General features: G+C 37.4%; 1 protein-coding gene and 1 long non-coding RNA gene across 2 annotated transcripts in view; one reads left to right on the plus strand and one right to left on the minus strand.

The window, feature by feature from the left end:
* Positions 1-12,699, plus strand: part of LOC120491879 (uncharacterized) — a 119,537-nt gene that overhangs the window by 62,138 nt on the left and 44,700 nt on the right. The window lies entirely within an intron of this gene.
* The window catches only part of lgr6 (leucine-rich repeat containing G protein-coupled receptor 6), a 129,822-nt gene that overhangs the window by 61,595 nt on the left and 55,528 nt on the right, over positions 1-12,699 (minus strand). The gene's annotated exons all lie outside the window — the stretch shown is intronic.

Here is a 12,699-nt window from a genome sequence, read left to right on the forward strand (position 1 = left end):
CGCCCCCGGGAATGCGTTATAGATTATCGTGGGAGAATATGCTAATCAATGACTAGAAGATAGTTATCTCCACATCAGCTACATCGATTCATCAACTAACCATTCAGAAATGTCCTGTAGTCTCTCCATCTTTGTCCGACTCCGTTTTGAACATAAAATACTAAACAGTTTTTGAAAGATGCACAAGCTCTCGAGGCTCCGCCCTCCGTGCTGTGAGCAGCAGCTCATTTGCATTTAAAGGGACACACACACAAACATGTGACAAAATGTGACAATTTTAACATGCTATAAAAAATAGCAAAATCTGTGGGGTGTTTTGAGCTAAAACTAAAACACACACACACACACACACTGGGGATATCAGAGACTTGTGAAAAGAGCATTATACCACACGTTTAATGTGTGGCATGGGAATATTGAATTTAGAGTCTCTCCGTCTCTCTATATACACTGTAAAAAAATATTGTTGGTTTAACTTAAAAAAGTAAGTAACCTGGTTGCCTTAAAATTTTAAGTTCATTGAACTGGAAAAAGTTAGTTAATACAATGAAGTAGAATGATTTAATCATCAGAAACTCAAAATGATGTTATCTGAACTAAATAAATTATTTAAGTTGATTTGACAAAAGAAAAATGTTGTGATTACTACACTGTAAAAAAATATTGTTGGTTTAACTTAAAAAAAAGTAAGTAACCTGGGTTGCCTTAAAATTTTATGTTGATTGAACTGGAAAAAGTGAGTTAATGCAACGAATGAGATTAATTTAATCATCAGAAACTCAAAATAATAAGTTATCTCAACTAAATAAATTATTATAAAGTTGATTTGACAAAAGAAAATATGTTGTGATAAGAAATCTTGAAAATATTTTTTTTTACAATGTACCTGTCTGTAAAAATGATATGATCAATAAGTTATGATAAATTATTCAACTGCAATTTTCAACTTTTTAAAGTCAGTTTAATGTAATTTAAGTTGAAATCACTTAAACACCCAAGTTGATTGAACTCAAAAATTGGAAAGGCAGCAAGTTTTCTGAATTTGGAAATATGTTATTTTTCGTAAATGTAGAGTAAAGCACGTCTCATTGACATTGAGACGTAGTCTGGGAACCAAATGTTCATTTTCTGGTATTTTAAGGCGTGATTTCGAATGCTCAGAGCCGTTTATTGCGTGCTATGAACGTCTATCAAATGCGCCTGTACGTAGCCCATAGTCAATCGTTTCAATTATACCAGATGACGTATGTAGAGCAACAGAAATTAGACGTGGAAGAAGATGGGTCGGAGATTTATTTGTACAGGAAGGCGTATGTATCTAAGGCTGCATTGACTGGTAACTTCTGCCATGTTTGATCCATAGGTATAAACAAACTACTTTAGTGTGTCGCATAGACATCGTCATCGTCTTGCTGCTCCCTCCCCGTTCTGTGATTGGTCCCCTCGCTGAGGCGAAAATCTGGTCCATGGTATCCAGAGAATAAGAACGCGGTGAAAAGGCAGCATGGGAAACCTAGGCTAGTAAAGCGTAGCATGAAAATATATTTAGAGCTTAAAAATAATGTTAAAAAAATTAACTTTGTCCTTTTCTCTTTGTTTCAAACCTGATTGACCTTATTTCTTGTGTGGAACCCAAAAGAAGATAGTTGAATGTTGGTTTTTGGTGACCATTGACTTCCACAGAAGGAAGAAAATCATACAGGTTTAAGTGACATGATGGTGAGCGAATAATGACAGAATTGTATTTTTTTTATTATTAACTATCCCTTTAACATCAAATTTACCGTCCTCTCCACACATACCACAGTTCTGAAAAAGATTTATCCGTCTCAAACTGTTTCTCGTTACCTAGATTTTTGCTGCAGCTCAAATGTAAACACAATTTTTTGTGTGAAAATACACAAATTACATGTATAAACATACACCAAACAGATGTGAATTCCAAACATTGTCAAGACGTGATTTGTGTGTTTTTGCTGTGGTTTGTGTTTAGTAAATTTGCTGAGGACCCCTCTGTATTTCTTGGACAATTACGCTACACTGTCATTTACCTCCCCTTGTATTGTAAACTATGATGTACCAATGATTTCTGCACTTGGATCACAGTTGCACTACTGTTTGTGTCCTCACGAAGGTTGTTCACTCATTCATGGAGCCAAGTTTAGGCCTTTGTGTTTATTGCTGTTCCACATGAAAATCATCAAAATTCAATCTATCTATTCAATCTATCTATCTATCTATCTATCTATCTATCTATCTATCTATCGATCGATCGATCGATCGATCTATCTTTCTATCTATCCATCGTCTGTTTGTCAGTCTGATTGTTTTTATCTCTGTCTGTCTGTGTCCATGTGTTAGTGTTTTCATTCATGCTTCATTGTTATTCTGTCCTCAAAAGGGTCAAAACACCATTAAACTCCTCTCCATGGCAGTCACATCCTCACTGGAAGCAACACAAAGCAACAAGTATGTCTCATAAAATGTTACGACATGAAAGTGGACAGTGGGGACCAACAAAACCTTTTGCGCCAGTCCAAGGCTGAAGTCTGCCAGAGACCTGAGCTCTATATTTTGTTTTTTTGGCTTCTTGTCATAAAATCGGAGATGGAGACCAAAGCAGGGTTACGTCTATTGAGGGGGTTACATTAAAATCGCAGCTGGTCTTTTTCCTCATATGATACCTTTCAAAGCTTTCATCTCGAAATTTGGCCCCAGAGAACAGAGGAGAGGTAGAGAGAAAGAGCAGTATTCATCACATTTTCATTGATTTGCACAAGACTTTGTAAAGAAAACATCAGATGCTGAGGCTTAGTTGGGTACATGTCAGAGAGGGCCTGCGAGAGAGGCGCTCCAGCATCATTTCGTCATGGACGTCCTATGCTGGATTAGGCTCTAAGGGTCTCGCCTCATCAGGGTGCCACTAAGGGTCAGGTATCCACTTTTAAGGCCCTGACATACCTCAAGCAAAGAACAAAGTGGTATGACGTCTTTTCGAACAAAATCTGGTCAAAACAAAGTTAGTTTTAGGAGTTTGTTTTAGCGAACTCTTTGGAAAAGTTGACCGGCTGTTAAACACCTTCAAACTACCATTGGTCCATGGTGATTGTGTAATAGGTAGGTGTGCACTGAGGCTCCGCCTTCTTGAACACACAGCCCGTTCTCATCCCACAGACTGATCTCATGAAGTAGCGTGTGTATGACACGCCAATTCGTATTTCCATTTTTGGCGTGCTATCAACACGCATAATCGCTTTTCAGCGTGTTTATGAACGCCGTTGACTTAACGTTATTACTTTATATATAAATATGACTTACCTCAACCCCGTCCCTAAACCTAACCGTCACTGGGGTTAATGGCATTTATGACTGTTCCCTTACAATCCTAGGAAAGAAAAAGATCATTCCCCAGATGTAGATCTACATTTTGCTTCGTTTCAGACATTTGACGGCGTGTACAGACACGCGGAATCACTCGGACGTTAATGGTGTAGACATACACGCATACTCGTGGATACACGCGGATTGCTCAAAATGCGTAGAGATAACACGCCACTTGACTCGAAAGTGGCGTGTATGTTTACGCAAAAGTCATGATGTCATGTTGCATCCCAAGACGTCATATACTTTTGAATGCGTATACATCCAACCCACATGGAAGCCTTTAACGTCAATATGAGACGCAGATATATATGGGCCAAAAGGTGCCTCCTAGTGGTCTAACCCTAACCCTGCCCCAGACCTAAGCCATGTGCGTTGGATGAATACGCATTGTCAAAACCGTCACTATATGACGCCCTAGGATGAGAATGCCTTGGAACACACTGGAAAACTGCTTTAAAGTAGAAAATTAACTTGTAATTGTAAGTGGAAGCAACACTGACACTGATAATGCTTGCTTTAAAGCTAAATATTTTACAATAAAAGTAACGTGACTTGAATCCCGAATTGCAGAGCTGGTCCATTGCAAACATCCACATCTCTATGATCTGATGCTTTCTTAACTGCTGTTTTCTCATTATTTTGTACCGTTATTATGCTTCTTGTTGTCATCTGTTGCCGTTGAACATGCAGAATGTAACGGAACTTGGTCAGTGTGGTAATTGTCCCGCCCCTCCTGCACTGTGATTGGATGGCTGGGTAAAAAATGACAGTGATGAGTGCTGAGTTTTACCCAAAGTTGAACAATCTTCAACCCTCGATGACCGGTAAAAAGACGCTCAGCGCAATGTGTCGTTTTAAAGATGCGGCGCTCCCATTGAAAATAATTGGAAAAATACGCCATCCACGTGAAAAACGCTTTGGTGGTCTAATAGTCATAAGAATTTCTGTGCACGCTCAAATATTTCCATTTGCCTTCCCGTTCCTCCTCTTGACCCTACCAGGAAACAGTTCTCATGCATTTTCTGACAGTGTGTCCAGTTAACCTTCACTCGAGAGAACGTGAGAGCTTCCCGCTCTCTACACATCGCAATTAGTAAAGCAAACACCAGCAGAATTTCCAGCCAGCCGTAATGCCGTCAGAGATGCTGATTAATGGCCTTCGCATGAGGGATTAAACATTCTCAAATGGGGCAACAATGCACCCATTAAACCCCATCAGCAGTGTCCTGTGGACTGCAGTGAGATGGAGATACCTTTAGCCCTCTAATGGCTCAGCATCAGCTTGCAATAATAAAGCAACAGAGCAATCTGACCGGGGTTTGTTTGGTTGATGACGAAGGAGCCATGAACTGTGATTTCAGCTGAGAGCCATTACAGAGACAGAACGAAAGGTGGGAGAGGGGAACTGGCCGTGGCCTTGAGTCTCACACAGGATGAGGAAGATTAGAAGACTTAAGAAAACAGGGGGACGGGTGTGAGACAGGAATTCCAGGTCTTTAGCATCGGAGTGCTCTCTTCTTAACATTGCTGGTATGTCAGTCACGGCTGAAGCCTGAGAAAGAAGCTTGTACTTCAGTGCTAACAGCATAGCTGGTCTTCCAGCTGGTTATGCTTTTGATTGTTTTAGATGGGTTTTGGACACTTGTCAGGTTGGGAAACCAGCTTAACGACTAAGGCCTGATAAACCACTTTAGGCTGGTTTAAATTGTAGTTTTGTCAGCTGGGCAAATCATGGTTAAGTTTATGAAATAGGTACAGTATGAGGTATTTCTGTCTACTTTTTTCTACTTTTTATGAAATACTAAAGGACTGGAATCACACACATCCTCCTTTTCTTAAGCCTTATAATCTTTGTGCTATTATATACAAACATATAATGTACTTCAAATCTTAAAAATATATTTAACCTTTAAATGCATGCAAGAATGTTTCGACGATCAATATTACGTGTTCGGGTCTTTAGCGACCCAGATCTATATCTGTAATGCTGCGTTGACACCAGACGCGAATAGCGCGTCAAATTCGCGTCTACCGTGTCTAGTTTGGCGCTTGACCACTTTGTGTTAATTATTTTAATTTCTTTTGTAAAAACAAAAGTTTGAAGAGAAATTTACGCGGGTCAGAATCGAAATCCGTTGGCAGCCATTTTTTTATGTCGACTGAGCATTCATAGAAAGTCATTTGAGAAAGTCACCGCTCTGTATTTACTCTGGAGAGCAGAACAGCGGCGTGGGGATCATCGTCGCGGTATTTTTGTCCACCGGACCCCTCAGAGGCGAACCGTTTGGCGAGTTTCACAATTTGATCGCTCCAGGAGCTGCGCCTGGATGATGGCCGCTGTCCGCGTTACTTCCGCCTGTCCCTTGCCCAGTTTGATGACCTGTTGTCCAGCATTGGAGCGAGGATCACCCTCGCCCTCATCCATCTAATCTGTCATTTATTTTGATGATAAATAGAGCCATCCTCCAAAAGTTATTAACCTGTCCTGTGATTTTTTTTTTTCACTCTCACGTCCAGACACGATCTTATGCACATGTATGTTGGTTGTCTTTACATCATAATACTATTCCATATAATCCAGATGGAATAAATAACATTCAATCCAAAATGAACATGTCTCGTATATTGAAATAAAGTTTTAAGTGATAAAATATTTGCTTTTCTTGTGCATTAGAACCACACCAAGCATTTAGTCATACTACAAAATAATTTAGAATCCAGATTAGGGTTGGGCCGATGGACGATATCATCGTTCATCGTGATGGCTGACAGACATCAAGATGTTTAGATGGCATCGGCTAAACACCCCCACCCCTCCCCCCACCCCACCCCCGTTTCCATGGTGACGCGTTATGCTTGGTTGGCACGTGATTTACCACAGCCAAAATAGCGCTCCATTGCTGATTTAGCGCTTTTATTTCAAAATATTAACTTGCTTACCATTTCATGATGCTTACCATTCTCATATTCCGATTCTCAAATGTGTGAGTTTGTTTTGTCGTTTAAAAAAAAAGAAAGAAAAAGATCTTTAACGCTATCTGTAACGTGAGATGGACGCCGTGTTTGGGCCGTAGTTCAGATATTTCTGTCTGTTGGATTTATTACAGTGCGGGAATTCATCAGTTTCTCCCGAAATACATGAAAGTAAGAGGCCGAGAAAAATAGAGTTGACTTTATAATTATTTGCACATTGTCTCTCTGATATGAATAAAAAATTGCTGATAAGATATAGAGGAAAATATGTAGTGGAAAATGAGAATATTACGAAAATTCACGATTTACGATATCATCGTCCATCGCGATGTTTCACTATAGACATCTTCTGATGCCAAATTGGTAGACATCGCCCAACCCTAATCCAGATCCTTAACCACGTAAGCAAGCAGCAAGCTCCTGATTGGTTAACGCGGCGCAAATTGACACCAAAGTCGGGTGGTAGACACGAATTCGTGTCAAACGCGTGAATGCACAAATAGCACTAACTAAACCATTCGCGCTGAACGCTCCAGACGTTCAATTCGCGCGAACGAGGCGTATTCACGTCTACCGCACCTCGCTCTACGCCTCATTCGCGCCACAGGAATTTTTTACGCACTTAACGCATTTGTATTCATTTAATATTAAAATCATTTGCGCCTGACGCGCTATTCGCGTCTGGTGTGAACGCAGCATAACACGGATGGATCTCTACCTGACTGTGATAATATAAAACTCTCCTGATATTAGAGTATCAATTACAGAAGAATAAAATAAAGCACATTTTGTTACCTTTCGGCGCTTGGAAGGGTTCAGTTTGAGCAGATGATACCATCATCACTGTCTTTGTCAGAGCTCATTTCAAATTCCATTCAACATCTGGCTCATATTCGCAATCTCAAACAGATACTTTCCAACATCATCAACGCTTTGATCGCTGACAGCTTCTTTACCAGATCCATCATCAAGTGACAGTGACATATATTGACTGCATTCAGTACCTAAATCCCTGAGCCATTTCAAGCTTTGCTGATGATTCCTCCTATTCTTTTGTTTACTGCCTGCGGCAACTATGAGGGGAACGTCACTTTATCATTGTGTATCAGACATTGACACCTTACGGAATAAAGGTAAATTGCACTGAATCAGTCATCAAAGATTCAATTATTCTCGTGCAGAAAAAAAAAATACACCTGCACAAGCAGATCTATTCCGCAAGACGTTGAGAGAAAAAAATAACACTTTTTCAGTGCTAATTTTTCACTACGTGTGTTTAGCAATTCCTGACGTTAGTTCTTTAACGCCAAAAGAGGGTATTCCAACCCGATCTCACGACCAAGTCGTACGAATTCGACGAATGATTAAAAAGTGGCTAATTCGTAACAATTCATACGACCTCACTCGTACGAATTGATACGATTTTGCTAAATCGTACATATTTTAGGAATTGGCCAATTCGTATGACTTCGTACAAATGACCTACCCCTTACCCCGCCCCTAAACCTAACCATCACGTGGGTTTAGACAAATCGTACGAATTAGTACGAGTGAGGTCGTACGAATTAGTACGAATTAGCCACTTTTTAATCATGCGTCGAATTCGTACGAATCGGTCGTGAGATAGTGTTGTGTATTCTCTGGTGGTGCAAGATGATAGTAAATCTGGCCTAATATTTGCTACAGTACACAAAGCTCACTATCTTTTGGATCGCAACTCAGAAAACCATCAACTCTAAAGAAGGTGAGGTACAGCAGAAGTCACAAGGTGGGGTTTAGGAAGTAAAAAGGACATGCTCGGCTCAGATCGCATTTCATCTGTCCCAAAGGCGCACAACTAGACTTCCTCTTCCCCCTTCCACGCTCGCAGATGACCTTGCAGTTGATAGGACAGCCGCCAGAATCTGACAGCCCCAGGTCATGGGAGAAGTTTATGTAATGCTGAGGGACTTTGGTGGGTTATAGTGTTACAAAAGTGAACAAGTAGATATTGATGGCTCAGTCTGAACTCTGATTGAAGTAGACACGCACCGCATAACTCAAACACAGGATGTGGAGGGATAGCGTTTGGGTCGGGTCAGATCCGCCTCTCTGGACCATAAACATAAAGACTTGTCTGTATTCTCTCATCATATGCATTTTGTCACATATGATTGTTCCAATTAATCATTCGATTCTTTGTGGGCAGCTTAAGGTGTAACATAGACTAAAGAAAAAGCAAGAACTCCCAAAGAGCCCGCCGTTGTCCCCGGGGCATACAGATGATCCTCAGAATTGTAATTTAGACTCGTGAAATTACTCTGCGAAGTGCGGTGCCTAGGGGTGTAAATGAGTACCAGAAAGGGTAAAAACACACAAATTCATCATTCCCAGCAGCACATCAAAGAGAGCTAAGCTTGAAATTTATCTCACACTAATACCACTGTAATGTGTTTTCAGTCAAACTGTCTCTGGGAGTTTCTTAGTGCTCATAAAGCAGTTGTTGAATAGAAACAAAGGAGTCTATTATATTCATTAACAATAAATACAGTCAAAATAAAAATAATATGATTTTAATGTGGTTTCCAATGCTAATATGGTTCACATCAGCCGAGCGGCGCTTGAGGCGTCACAGTTTTATATCATTAAATCCCAATTCTTTTTCTCGCAATATTGCATCAACAGTTTAGATATTGATATGTTTTTTTTTAATGATGTATTATGTGCAGGTGTGTCTGCATTTGTTTTTTATTTCTTGATACTAGTTTGTTTATCGTGTGGCTTTTTGGTTTTCATTTGTGTTTGTATGTTCATTTCATTTTGTTTGTTTTAAAGTAAGTAAGTACATTTATTTGTCCTCGTGAGGAAATTTGTTTGCATAGCAATCAAGTAGGCATTTCAACATACATACGACATACATCATACACACACACAAAAATAAATAAATAAAAGAAAAAATACAAAGACACATACTACTACACTTAGCCCATAATTCCACATACCCTACACTTATTAACTACCTAAGCAATACCAGACCAGCTGAGTATCCTATACCTATGTAACTTAGCTATTTAAAAGCTTAATTGCTTGAGGCACAAATGAAGACTTTGATCTATTTTTAGTGAAGAGGTAAAAGAGAGATTGTATCTCTATAAAACAATCTTACATCAATATATTGTGATACAATATTACAATCAATCAATCGTTCGTTTCATTCATTTGTTTGTTTGTTACCAAAAGAATTATTACTATTTTCTATGTATTAATACAGTCCTTACATACAAATATAGTATCATACAATAAGATCATTGTATTGATATTTTAAATGTATTATTGCATTTCTTTATTTACTGAATTATTATATTATTGTTATTATTTTCTATTTATTAATAAAATCCTTATATAATATATTGTTATATAGTAAGATAATTTTATTGATATTTAAATGCATTACTAGATTTATTGATTTATTACTGAATTATATTATTATAGTTATTATTATTATTTGAATGCACAAATAAAATCCTTGTATTCAAACATATTGTTATATAATGCTTGTATTGATATTCTAAATGCATTATTTGTTTATTTATTATTATTATTATTATAAAATCCTTATATCATAATATATGTTATATAATAATATCCTTGTATTGATATTATAAATGCTTTATTTTTTATGTTTTTATTTATTTATATTATTATTATTATTGATGAATTACATCTATCCGTGATTTCATAGGTATTTCCTGAAGTTCATTTAAAGCGAGAGTTCACTTTGAAATTAATTTTTGATTAATGTTTTAGCTTACCTCAAGGCCATCCAATATATAGGTGTCTCTGTTTTCAAAGTATTTTCAATTTTGATATTTTTAGGTCAAACCGTTGTCGACTATTAGTCATATAATGGAGGTCTATGGGGTCCACCTCAAAGAGCATGCACAGAGAAGTCCAAATTAAACATGATTTAATGACTTGTGAATGTAAGTACACATTGATGACCTAAGACACGAAACGAGCGGTTTGTGTAAGAAAACGAACAGTATTTATATGGTTTTTACCTCTTGTAACCACAGCCGTGTCCAAGTGATCTGTCGCGCATATACGTCACTCATTGTTTACGGAGGGATTTCGGAAGTTTTACCTTTTTCTGTGGAGATTGAAACATATTTAGATATATCGAAATCGTCTTCCATTGCGATTTCCTGTATATCTAAATAATATGTTTAGATCTTCACAGTGAAAGGTAAAACTTGCCCTTGAGGTAAGCAATTTCAAAGTGAACTATCCCTTTAACACAGAATCAGTAAGATTGAATATACCTCTTCTGTGAGACACTGGGAAAAAAAGTGAAGTGCAGTTTCATAATGGTGATGGATCTTGACGCATTGGCTCATGATGACATATTACGGGAGGTAATTGACAGCACCTAGCCTTAGCTAGTTAGCTAGTTAGTTGAACAGAGGGGTTAGAACTCAAGGTTTTTTTTTAGACAGAATGGTTTCAGGTTTGCTATTGTGTTGAAGCTTCGACATCTTCCTCTGCATCAACCTGTTTGTGTGAAATGTATCAACAGCACGCTATTCCCAGGGAAGTGAGGACTAATTTAGTGAAGTGGAATGAGGAGTTGCCCGTTTGCTTTGACAGCCACGCCATAAATATTGAGTCCTAGTAAAATGTTACATTTCCTGCAGGCCTCCTGCCGTCTTGCATGTTCCCCAACACTTTCTGACAGCTCTGGGCATTCCCAGTCCATCCTGTTAGTGTCAGTCAGGTGTCCCGACTCCCAGCTGCTCCGCAGACCTGCTCCCGCTGACGCTAACATGTGCGAGCCGCCGCGGCGGCCAGGTGCTTTTCATTTCAGTGTTAAAGCTCTCCAGAGACTCTCACAGGGGTTACGCGAGGGCTCACCTGAGCTAATTGGTCCTTCAGGGGGAAAGTGTGAGCAGACATGCTATATTGGCTTTAGCCTTCAACTTTTTTTGATTGATGCCTGACATGTAAAGGTCTAGACAGAGCATGTTGTTCATGCTATAGATGTTCCTATAAAATATGGTTGATCTTTTATTGGGCTCGGATGAAGGACTGTAGCATCTTTGAGCTTTGAAGAGAGCATTTCTTTCTGACACATGCAATGTTAAATTATGAAATTATGAAAAATGCCTTGACATTTTTGCCCAAAATAAAATGATAATGATGAAAAGTGATAACTTTTTTCATTTTTTTAAGGTAACTTTTACTATTTATATTCATTTTCATTTTAAGCATTCGTATTTAGTAGATCATATTAATTGAGATAGATACTGCATTAAAATATTTGTACTTTAAAAACATAAAACATTAATTTAAACTGCTAAAAAAATGGTTTTATTGCTTTTTTAATTTTCAAAACAAAATAAGAAAAACTGCAAAAATATGTTAAATATTAATTTAACATAATGTAATGAGGTTTATGCTTCAAGACATCAAGAAATAATAATAAAAGTATATATTTTAAGCTGTTAGCTATTTTACTAAATATATATATATATATATATATATAATGTGATGGATTTTGTAAGTAAAAATCGCGGTGATGTATATGTGTTATATATATATATATATATATATACAGTGTAAGTTACTCTAAAAAAGTAATCAATTACTAGTTACTAATTACCTCTTCAACAGTGTAATTAGATTACTGTACTAATTACTCTCTTTAAAAAGTATTTAATTACTAATTACTTTCAAAATCCCTTATCAATCTCAACCAGCTGGATAATACAAGGATAGACATGAATCTGTTTTACTTCTTTCAAATAAATACTATAAAAATACATGAATGATCCTAATTTGACCAAGGTGGAGAAGGTCACATTATAAAAACAAACTTTTTAGCATCAGACAATACATTTTGATGTTAAACCCACTATTGTTTTATGTCTGATCTCATGACATTTCACACTTTTTTCATACATATTTTAACAATAATTCATACGAATTTGTACGAGTGCGGTCGTAATATTTAGATTCCTCAAATCATACGATTTGCTGTTAGATCGGATTGATCTACACAGTATTTACCTCAATTACATCAGAAGTAACTGTAATTAAATTACAGATATGAAGAGTAATCCCTTACTTTACATTTTCAAGGGAAAAGTAATTAAATTACAGCTGTACCCAACACTGTATATATATATATATATATATATATATATATATATATATATATATATATATATACACACACACACACACACGCACACACATAGTATCTGTTTATAGATTAAGAGATTTTCCAAGTATAAAATACTAGTGAATTGAAATAGTCCATCCCTTTATTATTTTTTTTTGTTGGTAAAACATATAGGGTAATCA

This window comes from Pimephales promelas, chromosome 20 (genome assembly GCF_988280905.1).
Source record: "Pimephales promelas chromosome 20, fPimPro1.hap1.1, whole genome shotgun sequence".
Taxonomy (NCBI): Eukaryota; Metazoa; Chordata; class Actinopteri; order Cypriniformes; family Leuciscidae; genus Pimephales; species Pimephales promelas.